Consider the following 21192-nt stretch of genomic DNA (forward strand, 5'->3'; position numbering starts at 1 on the left):
AGCTTTATGTTGAAGAACCTCCATGTTAGAGAAGCTCTCTGTTGGAGAAACCCCATGTTGGAGAAACTCTCTTTTGGAGAAACTTCCTGTTGGAGATAGTCCCTGTTGAGAAACTCCACATTCAAGAAACTCCAGGTTGGCGAAACGCCCTGTTGGGAAAACTCCATGTTGGCTTAACCATCTGTTGCATAAACTCAATTTTAGTGAAACTCCATGCTGAAGAAAATCTATGTTGGTGAACCTTCCTGTTTGAGAAACACCATGTTGGAGAAACTCAATGTTGGAGAAACTGTCGGTTCGAGAAACTCCTGTCGAAGAAAATTGCACGTTGGAGAAACTCCATGTTGGAGAAACTCCCTGTTGGGGAAAATTCATGTTGCAGAAACACCATGGTGGATAAACTCCCTGTTGGAGAAACTAAAAGTTGGTGAAACTTCCTGTTGAAGAAACTCTCTGTTGGAGAAACTTCATTTTCGAGAAACTCCCTGTTGGAGAAACTCCCCGTTAGAGAAATTCCACGTTGGACAGAAACCCTGTTGGAGAAACTCTCTCTTAGAGAAACATTATGTCAGAAAAACTCCCAGTTGCAGAAACTCTATTGCGAAAAACTTCATGTTCAAGCAACTCCCTGTTGGAGAAAGTCTATGTTGGAGAAATTCTATTTTGAAGAAACTTCATATTGGAGAATCTCCCTGTTGGAGGAAATCCCTTTTCAAAACTCTGTTGGAGAAATTTCAGGTTAGAGAAACTCCCTTCTGGAGAAGCTCCATGTTGAAGAAATTCCCTGTTGGAGAAAACTCCGGTGGAGAAACTTCATGTTGGAGAACCTCCATGTTGGAGAAGCTCTCTGTTAGAGAAACTTCATGTTCGAGAAATTCACTTTTGGAGAAACTTCCTGTTGGAGAAAGTCACTGTTGAGAAACTCCACATTGAAGAAACTCCAGGTTGGCGAAACGCCCTGTTGGGAAACCTACATGTTGGCTTAACCATGTGTTGGCTAAACTCAATTTTAGTGAAATTCTATGCTGAAGAAATTTTATGTTGGAGAACCTTTATGATGGAGAAGCTTCGTTTTGGAGAAACTCTATGTTGGAGAAACCCTTCTGAGAATCTACTGTAGAAGAAAATTCTATGTGGGAGAAACTCCATGTTGGAGACACTCCCTGTCTGAGAAATTTCATGTTGGAGAAACCCCATGTTGGAGAAACTTCATGCTGGAGGAACTCCCTTTTGGAGAAACTTCATTTTCGAGAAACTCCCTGTTATAGAAACTGCCCCTTACAGAAATTTCATTTTGGACCAAAAAACCCTGTTGGAGTAACTCCATGTTGGAGAAACCCTCTGTTGGAGAAACTCCATGTTGGAGAAGTTCCGTTTTGCAGAAACTTCATGTTGGAGAACCTACCAGTTGGAGAAACTCCATGTTGCAGAAACTTCATGTGGTGAAACCCTGTTTCAGAAATTCCTGTCGAAGAAAATTCTATGTTGGTGAAACTCCATGTTGGAGAAAGTCCCTGTTTGAGAAACCCATGTTTTAGAAATTCCCTCTTGAGAAACTCCACATTGAAGAATCTCCAGGTTGGCGAAACGCCCTGTTGGGAAAACTCCGTGTTGTAGCACATCCCTGCTGGAGGTACTCCTTATTAAAGAAACTTCATTTTCGCGAATATTCATGTTGGAGAAACTTCTTGTTAGAAAAATGCCACGTTGGAGAAAATTCCTGTTAGAGATACTCCTTCAAGGAGAAACTCCATGTTTGAGGTACTTTATTTGAAGAAACTTCCAGTTTGAGAAATTCCCTTTAAAAATTCTATTGGAGAAATTTCAGGTTAGAGAAACTTTCTTCTGGAGAAGCTCTATATTGAAGAAACTCCCTGTTGCAGAAACTAAGTTGGAGAAATCCCCTGTAGGAGAAACTCTATGCTGGAGAAACTTCCTGTTGCAGATAATTCTTTGTTGGCGAAACTTCATGTTGGAGAACCTATATTTTGGAGAAACTCTCTTTTGGGGAAACTCCCTGTTGGAGAAAGTCCATTTGAGAAACTCCACATTGAAGAAACTCCAGGTTGGCAAAACGCCCTGTTGGGAAAACTCCATGTTGTAGAAGCTTCCTGTTGGAGTGACTCTCTTTTGGAGAAACTTCATTTTCGAGAAACTCCCTGTTGGAGAAACTTCCTTTTGGGGAAACTCCATGTAAGAGAAATTCCCTGTTGGAGAAACTTCCTCTTGGAGAAACTCCATGTCAGAGAGACTCCCTGTTCGAGAACTCTCTGTTTGAAAACGCCATTTTGGAGAAACTTCTTGTTGCAGTAACTTCATTTTAGAGAAACTCTATATTGGAGAAACTCTATGTTTCAGAAACTCCATGTTGGAGAAACTCCCAGTTTGAGAATCTCCATGTTGGAGAAACTCCCTGTTTGAGAAATCCATGTTTAAGAAACTTCATGTTGGAGGAACTCCCTGTTGGGAGAGACTGCATGTTGGGGGAACTCCCTTTTAGAAATACTCTGTCAGAGAAACTCCCTGTTGGAGAAACTCGATGTCGGAAAACTCCATGTTGTAGAAACTCCGTGTTGCATAAACTCAATTTTAGAGAAACTCCCTGCTGGAGAAAATACATGTTGCAGAATCTCTTTTTTGGAGAAACTCTATGTTGGAGAAACCTCATGTTAGAGAAACTCTATTTGAGAAACTCCATGCTGGAGAAACTCTCTGTTGGAGAAATTCTATGTTAGAGAAACTCCATGTAGAAGAAAATACATGTTGGAGAAACTCTCTGTTTGAGGAACTCCCTGCTGGAGAAAATCTCTGTTAGAGAAACTCCATGTTGGAGAAGCTCCATGTCATAGAAAGACCCTGTTTTAGATATTTCCTGTTGGAGAAACTTCCTGTTCTAGAAACTCTATCTTGGATAAACTCCCAGTTGGTTAAACTACATGGAGAAACTTCATGTTGAAGAAAATCCCTGTGAGAGACATTCTCTGCTGGAAATGCTTTTGTTGGAGAACACCCATGTTGGAGAAACTCCCTGATGGAGAAAATATATGTTCGAGGAATTTATATGTTGGAGAAACTCTATGTAGGAGAAAGTCCCTGTTGAAGAAACTTCCTGTTGGTATAGTTCCATGTTGGAGAAACCACATGTTGGAGAAACTCTCTTTTGGAGAAACTCCCTGTTTTAGAAAGTTCCTGTTGAGAAACTCCATATTGAGGAAACTCCAGTTTAGAGAAATTTATGTTGGAGAAACTCTCTATTAGAGAAACTTCCTGTTGTAGAAACGCCCTGTTCGGGAAACTCCTTGTTGGAGACAATCTATGTTGCAGAAACACCCTGTTGGTGAATCTCCATTTTGGAGAAACTCCCTGTTGTAGGAACTCTATGTTAGAGAAAATTCATGTTGCAGAAACTCCATGTTTGAGAAATTCTCTGTTGGAGAAACTAAAATTTGGTGAAACATCCTCTTGGAGAAACTCTCTTTATGAGAAACTCCCTGTTGAAGGAACCCAATGTTGGAAAAACTGAATGCTGGAGAAACTCTCTGTTGCAGAAAGTTCCTGTTCAAAAACTCCAGTGAAGCAACACCATGTTGGTGAAACTCCTGTTGGGAAAACTCCATGTTGTAGCACCTCATTGTTGGAGGTACTCCCTATTGAAGAAACTTCATTTTCGCGAAAATCCCTGTTGGAGAAACTCCCTGTTGGAGAAAATGCATGTTGCAGAAACACCATGGTGGATAAACTCCCTGTTGGAGAAACTAAAAGTTGGTGAAACTTCCTGTTGGAGAAACTCTCTGTTAGAGAAATTCCACGTTGGACAAAAAACCCTGTTGGAGAATCTCCATGTTAAAGAAACTCTATGTTGGAGAAACTCTCTTTTAGAGAAACATTATGTCAGAAAAACTCCCTGTTGGAGAAACTCTATGGCGGAAAACTCCATGTTGGAGAAATTTCGTGTTGCTTAAACTGCCTGTTTGAGAAACTCCATGTTGAAGAAACTCTGTTTGAGAGACTCTCTTTTGGAGAAACTTTATGTTGCAGAAGCTCCCTGTTAGAGATTCTTACGACTTCATCTTCGCCACGCCCCACAACAGGTAAAAAACTAGCATATAAAACTCTTGTCAGGTCAAAGTTAGATTACGCATCGCCAGTTTGGAACCCTCCTCAAGTTTACCTTATCAATGCGCTCGAGTCACTTCAAAACAGAGCAGCCAGATTCATTCATTCCTCCTATTCGTACGATATCAGTGTAACATCTTTAAAAGCGGAATCCAGTTTAGCGCCCCTTTCACTTCGTCGTCGTATTTCTAGCCTCTGCCTATACCATAAATTTTTCCATAGTTCGCTGCGCTGCGCTCCCTACATTGCCCCGCCAGCCGGCATATCCCACCACATTCGTCATCCTTTCCAAGTGTTTCGCCCCCGTGCCCGTACTGTTACCTGTGCCGCTTCTTTTTTTCACCGTGTTTCTGTAGACTGGAACGACCTCTCCAATGACATCACTACCATCTCATGCCCATCCACATTCGCCGAAGCTGTTACCAACCATTTTTCAACATAACACTTGTTCATTTGACTGTATGTACCCACCCCTTATGTAATACCCCCAGTGGGTCTTTAAGGTATTAAAATGAAATGAAATGAAATGAACTTCACCTTGGAGAAACTTCCTGTTGGAGGAATTGCCTGTTGGAGAAGATTCATGTTGCAGAAACTCAATGGTAGAGAAACTCCCTGATAGAGAAACCATGTTGGGGAAACTCCGTGTTGCATAAACTCAATTTTAGAAGAACTCTCTGCTGAAGAAAATCCATGTTGCAGAAACTCCATGTTGGAGAAACTCTGTGTTGCAGAAACTCAACTTTAGAGAAACTTCCCGATGGAGAAAATCCTTGTTGAAGAAATCCGAATGAAGAAACTCCATGTTGGTGAAACTTTTTGTAGGAGACACTTTATCTTGAAGAAACTCAATGTTGGAGAAATTCTATGTTGGAGAAATTCCGTTTTTCATAAACTTCATTTTAGAGAAATTCCCTGTTGGAGAAAATTTATGTTGCACATACTTCCTGCTGGAGAAACTGCTTTCGGAGAAATTCCATGTTAGACAAATACTACGTTGTAGAAACTCCATGTTGGAGAACCTCCCTGTTGGAGAAACTCCATGTTGGAGGAACTCCGTGTTTGAGAAAATCCTATCAAAGAAAATTCTATGTTGGAGAAACTCCGTGTTGGAGAAACTTACTGTTTGAGAAAATCCATGTTGGAGAAAATTTATGTTACAGAAACATCCTGTTGGAGAAACTCCCTGTTGGAGGAGCTCTCTGTTGGAGAAAATTCGTTGCAGGAATTCCATGGTGGAGAAACACCCTGCTGAAGAAAATCTGTAGGAGAAACTCTTTGTTGGATAAACCCAATATTGGAGAAACTCCATGTTGGAGAAACTCTCTTTTGGAGAAACTCCCTGTTGGAGAAAGTCCCTGTTGAGAAACTCCACATTGAAAAAACTCCATGTTGGTGAAACTCCCTGTTGGGAAAACTCCATGTTGCAGCACATCCCTGCTGGAGGTACTCCTTATTGAAGAAACTTCATTTTCGCGAATATCCCTGTTGGAGAAACTTCTTGTTAGAAAAAAGCCACGTTGGAGAAAATTCCTGTTAGAGATACTCCGTCTTGGAGGAACACCATGTTTGAGGTACTTTATTTGAAGAAACTTCCAGTTTGATAAATTCCCTTTAAAAATTTGATTGGAGAAATTTCAGGTTAGAGAAACTTTCTTCTGGAGAAGCTCTATATTGAAGAAACTCCCTGTTCCAGAAACTAAGTTGGAGAAATCCCCTGTAGGAGAAACTCTATGTTGGAGAAACTTCCTGTTGCAGATAATTCTTTGTTGGTGAAACTTCATGTTGGAGAACCTTTATGTTGGAGAAAATCTCTTTTGGGGAAACTCCCTGCTGGAGAAAGTCCATTTTAGAAACTCCACATTGAAAAAACTCCAGGTTGGCAAAACTCCCTGTTGGGAAAACTCCATGTTGTAGAAGCTTCCTGTTGGAGTGAATCTCTTTTGGAGAAACTTCATTTTCGAGAAACTCCCTGTTGGAGAAACTTCCTCATGGAGAAACTCCATGTCAGAGAGACTCCCTGTTGGAGAACTCTTTGTTTGAAAACACCATTTTGGAGAAACTCCGTGTTGCAGTAACTTCATTTTAGAGAAACTCTATATTGGAGAAACTCTATGTTGCAGAAACTCCATTTTGGAGAAACTCCCTGTTTGAGAGCCTCCATGTTGGAGAAACTCCCTGTTTGAGAAATTCATGTTGGAGAAACTCTATATTGGAGAAACTCCCTGCCGGAGAAAATTCCATGTTGGAGAAACTTCATGTTGGAGGAACTCCCTGTTGGAGAGACTGCATGTTGGGGGAACTCCCTTTTAGAAATACTCTATGTCAGAGAAACTCCCTGTTGGAGAAACTCGATGTCGGAAACCTCCATGTTGTAGAAACTCCGTGTTGCATAAACTCAATTTTAGAGAAACTCCCTCCTGGAGAAAATCCATGTTGCAGAATCTCTTTTTTGGAGAAACTCTATGTTGGAGAAACCTCATGTTAGAGAATCTCTATTTGAGAAACTCCATGCTGGAGAAACTCTCTGTTGGAGAAATTCTATGTTAGAGAACCTCCATGTAGGAGAAAATACATGTTGGAGAAACTCCCTGTTTGAGGAACTCCCTGCTGGAGAAAATCTCTGTTAGCGAAACTCCATGTTGGAGAAGCTCCATGTCACAGAAAAACCCTGTTTAAGATATTTCCTGTTGGAGAAACTTCCTGTTCTAGAAACTCTATCTTGGATAAACTCCCAGTTGGTTAAACTACATGGAGAAACTTCATGTTGAAGAAAATCCCTGTGAGAGACATTCTCTGCTGGAAATGCTTTTGTTGGAGAACACCCACGTTGGAGAAACTCCCTGATGGAGAAAATATATGTTCGAGGAAATTATATGTTGGAGAAACTCTTTGTAGGAGAAAGTCCCTGTTGAAGAAACTTCTTGTTGGAATAGTTCCATGTTGGAGAAACCACATGTTGGAGAAACTCTCTTTTGGAGAAACTCCCGGTTGGAGAAACTTCCTATTGAGAATCTCCATATTGAGGAAACTCCAGTTTGGAGAAATTTATGTTGGAGAAACTCTCTCTTGGAGAAACTTCCTGTTGTAGAAACGCCCTGTTCGGGAAACTCCTTGTTGGAGACAATCTATGTTGCAGAAACACCCTGTTGGTGAATCTCCATTTTGGAGAAACTCCCTGTTGTAGGAACTATAAGTTAGAGAAAATTCATGTTGCAGAAACTCCATGTTTGAGAAATTCCCTGTTGGAGAAACTAAAATTTGGTGAAACTTCCTGTTGGAGAAAATCTCTTTAGGAGAAACTCCCTGTTGAAGAAACCCAATGTTGGAAAAACTGAATGCTGGAGTAACTCTCTTTTGGAGAAACTCTCTGTTGCAGAAAGTCCCTGTTCAAAAACTCCAGTGAAGAAACACCATGTTGGTGAAACTCCTGTTGGGAAAACTTTATGTTGTAGCACCTCCTTGTTGGAGGTACTCCCTATTGAAGAAACTTCATTTTCGCGAAAATCCCTGTTGGAGAAACTTATTGTTAGAAAAATGCCACGTTGAAGAAAATTTCTGTTGGAGAAACTCCGCCTTGGAGAAACTCTATGTTGGAGGAACTTCATATTGAAGGAACTGCCTGTTAGAAAAAATCCCTTTTCAAAACTCTGTTGAAGAAATTTCAGGTTAGAGAAATTCCCTTCAAGAGAAGCTCCATGTTGAAGAAATTCCCTGTTGGAGAAAACTCTGGTGGAGAAGCTTCATGTTGAAGAACCTCCATGTTAGAGAAGCTCTCTGTTGGAGAAACTCCATGTTGGAGAAACTCTCTTTTGGAGAAACTTCCTGTTGGAGAAAGTCCCTGTTGAGAAACTCCACATTCAAAAAACTCCAGGTTCGCGAAACGCCCTGTTGGGAAAACTCCATGTTGGCTTAACCATCTGTTGCATAAACTCAATTTTAGTGAAACTCCATGCTGAAGAAAATCTATGTTGGCGAACCTTCCTGTTTGAGAAACACCATGTTGGAGAAACTCAATGTTGGAGAAACTGTCGGTTCGAGAAACTCCTGTCGAAGAAAATTGCACGTTGGAGAAACTCCATGTTGGAGAAACTCCCTGTTGGAGAAAATTCATGTTGCAGAAACACCATGGTGGATAAACTCCCTGTTGGAGAAACTAAATGTTGGTGAAACTTCCTGTTGGACAAACTCTCTGTTGGAGAAACTCCCTGTTGAAGAAACCCAATGTTGGAAAAACTGAATGCTGGAGAAACTCTCTGTTGCAGAAAGTCCCTGTTCAAAAACTCCAGTGAAGAAACACCATGTTGGTGAAACTCCTGTTGGGAAAACTCCATGTTGTAGCACCTCCTTGTTGGAGGTACTCCCTATTGAAGAAACTTCATTTTCGCGAAAATCCCTGTTGGAGAAACTCCCTGTTGGAGAAAATTCATGTTGCAGAAACACCATGGTGGATAAACTCCCTGTTGGAGAAACTAAAAGTTGGTGAAACTTCCCCTTGGAGAAACTCTCTGTTGGAGAAATTTTATTTTCGAGAAACTAACTCTTGGAGAAACTCCCCGTTAGAGAAATTCCACGTTGGACAAAAAACCCTGTTGGAGAAACTCCATGCTGGAGAAACTCCATGTTGGAGAAACTCTCTTTTAGAGAAACATTATGTCAGAAAAACTCCCTGTTGGAGAAACTCTATGGCGGAAAACTCCATGTTGGAGAAACTTCGTGTTGCTAAAACTGCCTGTTTGAGAAACTTTATGTTGCAGAAGCTTCCTGTTAGAGAAACTTCACCTTGGAGAAACTTCCTGTTGGAGGAATTGCCAGTTGGAGAAGATTCATGTTGCAGAAACTCCATGTTGGAGAAACTCCGTGTTGCAGAAACTCAACTTTAGAGAAACTTCCCGATGGAGAAAATCCTTGTTGAAGAAGCCCGAAAGAGGAAACTCCATGTTGGAGAAACTTCTTGTAGGAGAAAATTTATGTTGAAGAAACTCAATGTTGGAGAAATTCTATGTTGGAGAAATTCCGTTTTTCAGAAACTTCATTTTAGAGAAATTCCTTGGTGGAGAAAATTTGTTGCACAAACTTCCTGCTGGAAAAACTCCATGGTGGAGAAACTCCCTGTCGGAGAAATTCCATGTTAGACAAATACTATGTTGTAGAAACTCCATGTTGGAGAACCTCCCTGTTGGAGAAACTCCATGTTGGAGGAACTCCGTGTTTGAGAAACTCTTATCAAAGAAAATTCTATGTTGGAGAAACTCCGTGTTGGAGAAACTTCCTGTTTGAGAAAATCTATGTTGGAGAAAATTTATGTTACAGAAACATCCTGTTGGAGAAACTCCCTGTTGGAGGAGCTCTCTGTTGGAGAAAATTCGTTGTAGGAATTCCATGGTGGAGAAACACCCTGCTGAAGAAAATCTGTAGGAGAAACTCTTTGTTGGATAAACCCAGTATTGAAGAAACTCCATGTTGGAGAAACTCTCTTTTAGAGAAACTCCCTGTTGGAGAAAGTCCCTGTTGAGAAACTCCACATTGAAGAAACTCTATGTTGGTGAAACTCCCTGTTGGGAAAACTCCATGTTGCAGGACATCCCTGCTGGAGGTACTCCTTATTGAAGAAACTTCATTTTCGCGAATATCCCTGTTGGAGAAACTTCTTGTTAGAAAAAAGCCACGTTGGAGAAAATTCCTGTTAGAGATACTCCGTCTTGGAGAAACTCCAAGTTTGAGGTACTTTATTTGAAGAAACTTCCAGTTTGAGAAATTCCTTTTAAAAATTTTATTGGGGAAATTTCAGGTTAGAGGAACTTTCTTCTGGAGAAGCTCTATATTGAAGAAACTCCCTGTTGCAGAAACTAAGTTGGAGAAATCCTCTGTAGGAGAAACTCTATGCTGGAGAAACTTCCTGTTGCAGATAATTCTTTGTTGGTGAAACTTCATGTTGGAGAACCTTTATGTTGGAGAAACTCTCTTTTGGGGAAACTCCCTGTTGGAGAAAGTCCATTTTAGAAACTCCACATTGAAGAAACTCCAGGTTGGCAAAACTCCCTGCTGGGAAAACTCCATGTTGTAGAAGCTTCCTGTTGGAGTGACTCTCTTTTGGAGAAACTTCATTTTCGAGAAACTCCCTGTTGGAGAAACTTCCTTTTGGGGAAACTCCATGTCAGAGAAATTCCCTGTTGGAGAAACTTCCTCTTGGAGAAACTCCATGTCAGAGAGACTCCCTGTTGGAGAACTCTTTGTTTGAAAACGCCATTTTGGAGAAACTCCGTGTTGCAGTAATTTCATTTTTGAGAAACTCTATATTGGAGAAACTCTATGTTGCAGAAACTCCATGTTGGAGAAACTCCCTGTTTGAGAACCTCCATGTTGGAGAAACTCCCTGTTTGAGAAATTCATGTTGGAGAAACTCTATATTGGAGAAACTCCCTGCCGGAGAAAATTCCATGTTGGAGAAACTTCATGTTGGAGGAACTCCCTGTTGGAGAGACTGCATGTTGGGGGAACTCCCTTTTAGAAATACTCTATGTCAGAGAAACTCCCTGTTGGAGAAACTCGATGTCGGAAAACTCCATGTTGCAGAAACTCCGTGTTGCATAAACTCAATTTTAGAGAAACTCCCTGCTGGAGAAAATCCATGTTGCAGAATCTCTTTTTTGGAGAAACTCTATGTTGGAGAAACCTCATGTTAGAGAATCTCTATTTGAGAAACTCCATGCTGGAGAAACTCTCTGTTGGAGAATTTCTATGTTAGAGAAACTCCATGTAGGAGAAAATACATGTTGGAGAAACTCCCTGTTTGAGGAACTCCCTGCTGGAGAAAATCTCTGTTAGAGAAACTCCACGTTGGAGAAGCTCCATGTCATAGAAAGACCCTGTTTAAGATATTTCCTGTTGGAGAAACTTCCTGTTCTAGAAACTCTCTATCTTGGATAAACTCCCAGTTGGTTAAACTACATGGAGAAACTTCATGTTGAAGAAACTCCCTGTGAGAGACATTGTCTGCTGGAAATGCTTTTGTTGGAGAACACCCACGTTGGAGAAACTCCCTGATGGAGAAAATATATGTTCGAGGAAATTATATGTTGGAGAAACTCTTTGTAGGAGAAAGTCCCTGTTGAAGAAACTTCCTGTTGGAATAGTTCCATGTTGGAGAAACCACATGTTGGAGAAACTCTCTTTTGGAGAAACTCCCGGTTGGAGAAACTTCCTATTGAGAAACTCCATATTGAGGAAACTCCAGTTTGGAGAAATTTATGTTGGAGAAACTCTCTCTTGGAGAAACTTCCTGTTGTAGAAACGCCCTGTTCGGGAAACTCCTTGTTGGAGACAATCTATGTTGCAGAAACACCCTGTTGGTGAATCTCCATTTTGGAGAAACTCCCTGTTGTAGGAACTGTATGTTAGAGAAAATTCATGTTGCAGAAACTCCATGTTTGAGAAATTCCCTGTTGGAGAAGCTAAAATTTGGTGAAACTTCCTGTTGGAGAAACTCTCTTTAGGAGAAACTCCCTTTTGAAGAAACCCAATGTTGGAAAAACTGAATGCTGCAGAAACTCTCTTTTGGAGAAACTCTCTGTTGCAGAAAGTCCCTGTTCAAAAACTCCAGTGAAGAAACACCATGTTGGGGAAACTCCTGTTGGGAAAACTCCATGTTGTAGCACCTCCTTGTTGGAGGTACTCCCTATTGAAGAAACTTCATTTTCGCGAAAATCCCTGTTGGAGAAACTTCTTGTTAGAAAAATGCCACGTTGAAGAAAATTTCTGTTGGAGAAACTCCGCCTTGGAGAAACTCTATGTTGGAGGAACTTCATATTGAAGGAACTGCCTGTTAGAGGAAATCCCTTTTCAAAACTCTGTTGGAGAAATTTCAGGTTAGAGAAATTCCCTTCAAGAGAAGCTCCATGTTGAAGAAATTCCCTGTTGGAGAAAACTCTGGTGGAGAAGCTTCATGTTGAAGTACCTCCATGTTAGAGAAGCTCTCTGTTGGAGAAACCCCATGTTGGAGAAACTCTCTTTTGGAGAAACTTCCTGTTGGAGATAGTCCCTGTTGAGAAACTCCACATTCAAGAAACTCCAGGTTGGCGAAACGCCCTGTTGGGAAAACTCCATGTTGGCTTAACCATCTGTTGCATAAACTCAATTTTAGTGAAACTCCATGCTGAAGAAAATCTATGTTGGTGAACCTTCCTGTTTGAGTAACACCATGTTGGAGAAACTCAATGTTGGAGAAACTGTCGGTTCGAGAAACTCCTGTCGAAGAAAATTGCACGTTGGAGAAACTCCATGTTGGAGAAACTCGCTGTTGGGGAAAATTCATGTTGCAGAAACACCATGGTGGATAAACTCCCTGTTGGAGAAACTAAAAGTTGGTGAAACTTCCTGTTGAAGAAACTCTCTGTTGGAGAAACTTTATTTTCGAGAAACTCCCTGTTGGAGAAACTCCCCGTTAGAGAAATTCCACGTTGGACAAAAACCCTGTTGGAGAAACTCTCTTTTAGAGAAACATTATGTCAGAAAAACTCCCATTTGCAGAAACTCTATTGCGAAAAACTTCATGTTCAAGCAAATCCCTGTTGGAGAAAGTCTATGTTGGAGAAATTCTATTTTGAAGAAACATCATATTGGAGAATCTCCCTGTTGGAGGAAATCCCTTTTCAAAACTCTGTTGGAGAAATTTCAGGTTAGAGAAACTCCCTTCTGGAGAAGCTCCATGTTGAAGAAATTCCCTGTTGGAGAAAACTCTGGTGGCGAAACTTCATGTTGGAGAACCTCCATGTTGGAGAAGCTCTCTGTTAGAGAAACTTCATGTTCGAGAAATTCACTTTTGGAGAAACTTCCTGTTGGAGAAAGTCACTGTTGAGAAACTCCACATTGAAGAAACTCCAGGTTGGCGAAACGCCCTGTTGGGAAACCTACATGTTGGCTTAACCATGTGTTGGCTAAACTCAATTTTAGTGAAATTCTATGCTGAAGAAATTTTATGTTGGAGAAACTTTGAGATGGAGAAGCTTCCTTTTGGAGAAACTCTATGTTGGAGAAACCCCTCTGAGAATCTACTGTCGAAGAAAATTCTATGTGGGAGAAACTCCATGTTGGAGACACTCCCTGTCTGAGAAATTTCATGTTGGAGAAACCCCATGTTGGAGAAACTTCATGTTGGAGGAACTCCCTTTTGGAGAAACTTCATTTTCGAGAAACTCCCTGTTGGAGAAACTGCCCCTTACAGAAATTTCATTTTGGACCAAAAAACCCTGTTGGAGTAACTCCATGTTGGAGAAACCCTCTGTTGGAGAAACTCCATGTTGGAGAAGTTCCGTTTTGGAGAAACTTCATGTTGGAGAACCTCCCAGTTGGAGAAACTCCATGTTGCAGAAACTTCATGTGGTGAAACCCTGTTTCAGAAATTTCTGTCGAAGAAAATTCTATGTTGGTGAAACTCCATGTTGGAGAAAGTCCCTCTTTGAGAAACCCATGTTTTAGAAATTCCCTCTTGAGAAACTCCACACTGAAGAAACTCCAGGTTGGCGAAACGCCCTGTTGGGAAAACTCCGTGTTGTAGCACATCCCTGCTGGAGGTACTCCTTATTAAAGAAACTTCATTTTCGCGAATATTCATGTTGGAGAAACTTCTTGTTAGAAAAATGCCACGTTGGAGAAAATTCCTGTTAGAGATACTCCTTCAAGGAGAAACTCCATGTTTGAGGTACTTTATTTGAAGAAACTTCCAGTTTGAGAAATTCCCTTTAAAAATTCTATTGGAGAAATTTCAGGTTAGAGAAACTTTCTTCTGGAGAAGCTCTATATTGAAGAAACTCCCTGTTGCAGAAACTAAGTTGGAGAAATCCCCTGTAGGAGAAACTCTATGCTGGAGAAACTTCCTGTTGCAGATAATTCTTTGTTGGTGAAACTTCATGTTGGGGAACCTATATTTTGGAGAAACTCTCTTTTGGGGAAACTCCCTATTGGAGAAAGTCCATTTGAGAAACTCCACATTGAAGAAACTCCAGGTTGGCAAAACGCCCTGTTGGGAAAACTCCATGTTGTAGAAGCTTCCTGTTGGAGTGACTCTCTTTTGGAGAAACTTCATTTTCGAGAAACTCCCTGTTGGAGAAACTTCCTTTTGGGGAAACTCCATGTAAGAGAAATTCCCTGTTGGAGAAACTTCCTCTTCGAGAAACTCCATGTCAGAGAGACTCCCTGTTCGAGAACTCTCTGTTTGAAAACGCCATTTTGGAGAAACTCCGTGTTGCAGTAACTTCATTTTAGAGAAACTCTATATTGGAGAAACTCTATGTTTCAGAAACTCCATGTTGGAAAAACTCCCAGTTTGAGAATCTCCATGTTGGAGAAACTCCTTGTTTGAGAAATCCATGTTGGAGAAACTCTATATTGGAGAAACTCCCTGCCGGAGAAAATTCCATGTTGAAGAAACTTCATGTTGGAGGAACTCCCTGTTGGGAGAGACTGCATGTTGGGGGAACTCCCTTTTAGAAATACTCTGTCAGAGAAACTCCCTGTTGGAGAAACTCGATGTCGGAAAACTCCATGTTGTAGAAACTCCGTGTTGCATAAACTCAATTTTAGAGAAACTCCCTGCTGGAGAAAATACATGTTGCAGAATCTCTTTTTTGGAGAAACTCTATGTTGGAGAAACCTCATGTTAGAGAAACTCTATGTGAGAAACTCCATGCTGGAGAAACTCTCTGTTGGAGAAATTCTATGTTAGAGAAACTCCATGTAGGAGAAAATACATGTTGGAGAAACTCTCTGTTTGAGGAACTCCCTGCTGGAGAAAATCTCTGTTAGAGAAACTCCATGTTGGAGAAGCTCCCTGTCATAGAAAGACCCTGTTTAAGATATTTCCTGTTGGAGAAACTTCCTGTTCTAGAAACTATCTTGGATATACTCCCAGTTGGTTAAACTACATGGAGAAACTTCATGTTGAAGAAACTCCCTGTGAGAGACATTCTCTGCTGGAAATGCTTTTGTTGGAGAACACCCATGTTGGAGAAACTCCCTGATGGAGAAAATATATGTTCGAGGAATTTATATTTTGGAGAAACTCTATGTAGGAGAAAGTCCCTGTTGAAGAAACTTCCTGTTGGAATAGTTCCATGTTGGAGAAACCACATGTTGGAGAAACTCTCTTTTGGAGAAACTCCCTGTTGGAGAAAGTTCCTGTTGAGAAACTCCATATTGAGGAAACTCCAGTTTAGAGAAATTTATGTTGGAGAAACTCTCTATTAGAGAAACTTCCTGTTGTAGAAACGCCCTGTTCGGGAAACTCCTTGTTGGAGACAAACTATGTTGCAGAAACACCCTGTTGGTGAATCTCCATTTTGGAGAAACTCCCTGTTGTAGGAACTCTATGTTAGAGAAAATTCATGTTGCAGAAACTCCATGTTTGAGAAATTCCCTGTTGGAGAAACTAAAATTTGGTGAAACTTCCTCTTGGAGAAACTCTCTTTAGGAGAAACTCCCTGTTGAAGGAACCCAATGTTGGAAAAACTGAATGCTGGAGAAACTCTATGGTGCAGAAAGTCCCTGTTCAAAAACTCCAGTGAAGCAACACCATGTTGGTGAAACTCCTGTTGGGAAAACTCCATGTTGTAGCACCTCCTTGTTGGGTACTCCCTATTGAAGAAACTTCATTTTCGCGAAAATCCCTGTTGGAGAAACTCCCTGTTGGAGAAAATTCATGTTGCAGAAACACCATGGTGGATAAACTCCATGTTGGAGAAACTAAAAGTTGGTGAAACTTCCTGTTGGAGAAATTTCATTTTCGAGGAATTCCCTGTTGGAGAAACTCCCCGTTAGAGAAATTCCACGTTGGACAAAAAACCCTGTTGGAGAAACTCCATGTTAAAGAAACTCCATGTTGGAGGAACTCTCTTTTAGAGAACCATTATGTCAGAAAAACCCCCTGATGGAGTAACTCTATGGCGGAAAACTCTATGTTGGAGAAACTTCGTGTTGATTAAACTGCCTGTTTGAGAAACTCCATGTTGAAGAAACTCTGTTTGAGAGACTCTCTTTTGGAGAAACTTTATGTTGCAGAAGCTCCCTGTTAGATATTCTTACGACGTCATCTTCGCCACGCCCCACAACAGGTAAAATTACTAGCATATAAAACTCTTGTCAGGTCAAAGTTAGATTACGCATCGCCAGTTTGGAATCCTCATCAAGTTTACCTTATCAATGCGCTCGTGACTTCAAAACAGAGCAGCCAGATTCATTCATTCCTCCTATTCGTACGATATCAGTGTAACATCTTTAAAAGCGGAATCCAGTTTAGCGCCCCTTTCACTTCGTCGTCGTATTTCTAGCCTCTGCCTATACCATAAATTTTTCCATAGTTCGCTGCGCTGCGCTCCCTACATTGCCCCGCCAGCCGGCATATCCCACCACATTCGTCATCCTTTCCAAGTGTTTCGCCCCCGTGCCCGTACTGTTACCTGTGCCGCTTCTTTTTTTCACCGTGTTTCTGTAGACTGGAACGACCTCTCCAATGACATCGCTACCATCTCATGCCCATCCACATTCGCCGAAGCTGTTACCAACCATTTTTCAACATAACACTTGTTCATTTGACTGTATGTACCCACCCCTTATGTAACCCCCAGTGGGTCTTTAAGGTATTAAAATGAAATGAAATGAACTTCACCTTGGAGAAACTTCCTGTTGGAGGAATTGCCTGTTGGAGAATATTCATGTTGCAGAAACTGAATGGTAGAGAAACTCCCTGATAGAGAAACCATGTTGGGGAAACTCCGTGTTGCATAAACTCAATTTTAGAAGAACTCTCTGCTGAAGAAAATCCATGTTGCAGAAACTCCATGTTGGAGAAACTCCGTGTTGCAGAAACTCAACTTTAGAGAAACTTCCCGATGGAGAAAATTCTTGTTGAAGAAACCCGAATGAAGAAACTCCATGTTGGAGAAACTTCTTGTAGGAGAAACTTTATCTTGAAGAAACTCAATGTTGGAGAAATTCTATGTTGGAGAAATTCCGTTTTTCATAAACTTCATTTTAGAGAAATTCCCTGTTGGAGAAAATTTATGTTGCACAAACTTCCTGCTGGAGAAACTCCCTGTCGGAGAAATTCCATGTTAGACAAATACTATGTTGTAGAAACTCCATGTTGGAGAACCTCCCTGTTGGAGAAACTCCATGTTGGAGGAACTCCGTGTTTGAGAAACTCCTATCAAAGAAAATTCTATGTTGGAGAAACTCCGTGTTGGAGAAACTTACTGTTTGAGAAAATCCATGTTGGAGAAAATTTATGTTACAGAAACATCCTGTTGGAGAAACTTCCTGTTGGAGGACCTCTCTGTTGGAGAAAATTCGTTGCAGGAATTCCATGGTGGAGAAACACCCTGCTGAAGAAAATCTGTAGGAGAAACTCTTTGTTGGAAAAACCCAGTATTGGAGAAACTCCATGTTGGAGAAACTCTCTTTTGGAGAAACTCCCTGTTGGAGAAAGTCCCTGTTGAGAAACTCCACATTGAAGAAACTCTATGTTGGTGAAACTCCCTGTTGGGAAAACTCCATGTTGCAGCACATCCCTGCTGGAGGTACTCCTTATTGAAGAAACTTCATTTTCGCGAATATCCCTGTTGGAGAAACTTCTTGTTAGAAAAAAGCCACGTTGGAGAAAATTCCTGTTAGAGATACTCCGTCTTGGAGAAACTCAAAGTTTGAGGTACTTTATTTGAAGAAACTTCCAGTTTGAGAAATTCCCTTTAAAAATTTTATTGGGGAAAGTTCAGGTTAGAGAAACTTTCTTCTGGAGAAGCTCTATATTGAAGAAACTCCCTGTTGCAGAAACTAAGTTGGAGAAATCCTCTGTAGGAGAAACTCTCTGCTGGAGAAACTTACTGTTGCAGATAATTCTTTGTTGGTGAAACTTCATGTTGGAGAACCTTTATGTTGGAGAAACTCTCTTTTGGGGAAACTCCCTGTTGGAGAAAGTCCATTTTAGAAACTCCACATTGAAGAAACTCCAGGTTGGCAAAACTCCCTGCTGGGAAAACTCCATGTTGTAGAAGCTTCCTGTTGGAGTGACTCTCTTTTGGAGAAACTTCATTTTCGTGAAACTCCCTGTTGGAGAAACTTCCTTTTGGGGAAACTCCATGTCAGAGAAATTCCCTGTTGGAGAAACTTCCTCTTGGAGAAACTCCATGTCAGAGAGACTCCCTGTTGGAGAACTCTTTGTTTGAAAACGCCATTTTGGAGAAACTCCGTGTTGCAGTAATTTCATTTTTGAGAAACTCTATATTGGAGAAACTCTATGTTGCAGAAACTCCATGTTGGAGAAACTCCCTGTTTGAGAGCCTCTATGTTGGAGAAACTCCCTTTTTGAGAAATTCATGTTGGAGAAACTCTATATTGGAGAAACTCCCTGCCGGAGAAAATTCTATGTTGGAGAAACTTCATGTTGGAGGAACTCCCTGTTGGAGAGACTGCATGTTGGGGGAACTCCCTTTTAGAAATACTCTATGTCAGAGAAACTCCCTGTTGGAGAAACTCGATGTCGGAAAACTCCATGTTGCAGAAACTCCGTGTTGCATAAACTCAATTTTAGAGAAACTCCCTGCTGGAGAAAATCCATGTTGCAGAATCTCTTTTTTGGAGAAACTCTATGTTGGAGAAACCTCATGTTAGAGAATCTCTATTTGAGAAACTCCATGCTGGAGAAACTCTCTGTTGGAGAAATTCTATGTTAGAGAAACTCCATGTAGGAGAAAATACATGTTGGAGAAACTCCCTGTTTGAGGAACTCCCTGCTGGAGAAAATCTCTGTTAGAGAAACTCCACGTTGGAGAAGCTCCATGTCATAGAAAGACCCTGTTTAAGATATTTCCTGTTGGAGAAACTTCCTGTTCTAGAAACTCTCTATCTTGGATAAACTCCCAGTTGGTTAAACTACATGGAGAAACTTCATGTTGAAGAAACTCCCTGTGAGAGACATTGTCTGCTGGAAATGCTTTTGTTGGAGAACACCCACGTTGGAGAAACTCCCTGATGGAGAAAATATATGTTCGTGGAAATTATATGTTGGAGAAACTCTTTGTAGGAGAAAGTCCCTGTTGAAGAAACTTCCTGTTGGAATAGTTCCATGTTGGAGAAACCACATGTTGGAGAAACTCTCTTTTGGAGAAACTCCCGGTTGGAGAAACTTCCTATTGAGAAACTCCATATTGAGGAAACTCCAGTTTGGAGAAATTTATGTTGGAGAAACTCTCTCTTGGAGAAACTTCCTGTTGTAGAAACGCCCTGTTCGGGAAACTCCTTGTTGGAGACAATCTATGTTGCAGAAACACCCTGTTGGTGAATCTCCATTTTGGAGAAACTCCCTGTTGTAGGAACTGTATGTTAGAGAAAATTCATGTTGCAGAAACTCCATGTTTGAGAAATTCCCTGTTGGAGAAACTAAAATTTGGTGAAACTTCCTGTTGGAGAAACTCTCTTTAGGAGAAACTCCCTTTTGAAGAAACCCAATGTTGGAAAAACTGAATGCTGCAGAAACTCTCTTTTGGAGAAACTCTCTGTTGCAGAAAGTCCCTGTTCAAAAACTCCAGTGAAGAAACACCATGTTGGTGAAACTCCTGTTGGGAAAACTCTATGTTGTAGCACCTCCTTGTTGGAGGTACTCCCTATTGAAGAAACTTCATTTTCGCGAAAATCCCTGTTGGAGAAACTTCTTGTTAGAAAAATGCCACGTTGAAGAAAATTTCTGTTGGAGAAACTCCGCCTTGGAGAAACTCTATGTTGGAGGAACTTCATATTGAAGGAACTGCCTGTTAGAGGAAATCCCTTTTCAAAACTCTGTTGGAGAAATTTCAGGTTAGAGAAATTCCCTTCAACAGAAGCTCCATGTTGAAGAAATTCCCTGTTGGAGAAAACTCTGGTGGAGAAGCTTCATGTTGAAGAACCTCCATGTTAGAGAAGCTCTCTGTTGGAGAAACCCCATGTTGGAGAAACTCTCTTTTGGAGAAACTTCCTGTTGGAGATTGTCCCTGTTGAGAAACTCCACATTCAAGAAACTCCAGGTTGGCGAAACGCCCTGTTGGGAAAACTCCATGTTGGCTTAACCATCTGTTGCATAAACTCAATTTTAGTGAAACTCCATGCTGAAGAAAATCTATGTTGGTGAACCTTCCTGTTTGAGAAACACCATGTTGGAGAAACTCAATGTTGGAGAAACTGTCGGTTCGAGAAACTCCTGTCGAAGAAAATTGCACGTTGGAGAAACTCCATGTTGGAGAAACTCCCTGTTGGGGAAAATTCATGTTGCAGAAACACCATGGTGGATAAACTCCCTGTTGGAGAAACTAAAAGTTGGTGAAACTTCCTGTTGAAGAAACTCTCTGTTGGAGAAACTTCATTTTCGAGAAACTCCCTGTTGGAGAAACTCCCCGTTAGAGAAATTCCACGTTGGACAAAAAACCCTGTTGGAGAAACTCTCTTTTAGAGAAACATTATGTCAGAAAAACTCCCATTTGCAGAAACTCTATTGCGAAAAACTTCATGTTCAAGCAACTCCCTGTTGGAGAAAGTCTATGTTGGAGAAATTCTATTTTGAAGAAACTTCATATTGGAGAATCTCCCTGTTGGAGGAAATCCCTTTTCAAAACTCTGTTGGAGAAATTTCAGGTTAGAGAAACTCCCTTCTGGAGAAGCTCCATGTTGAAGAAATTCCCTGTTGGAGAAAACTCTGGTGGCGAAACTTCATGTTGGAGAACCTCCATGTTGGAGAAGCTCTCTGTTAGAGAAACTTCATGTTCGAGAAATTCACTTTTTGAGAAACTTCCTGTTGGAGAAAGTCACTGTTGTGAAACTCCACATTGAAGAAACTCCAGGTTGGCGAAACGCCCTGTTGGGAAACCTACATGTTGGCTTAACCATGTGTTGGCTAAACTCAATTTTAGTGAAATTCTATGCTGAAGAAATTTTATGTTGGAGAAACTTTATGATGGAGAAGCTTCCTTTTGGAGAAACTCTATGTTGGAGAAACCCTTCTGAGAATCTACTGTCGAAGAAAATTCTATGTGGGAGAAACTCCATGTTGGAGACACT

Source organism: Amblyomma americanum, chromosome 10 (assembly GCF_052857255.1).
Source record: "Amblyomma americanum isolate KBUSLIRL-KWMA chromosome 10, ASM5285725v1, whole genome shotgun sequence".
NCBI lineage: Eukaryota > Metazoa > Arthropoda > Arachnida > Ixodida > Ixodidae > Amblyomma > Amblyomma americanum.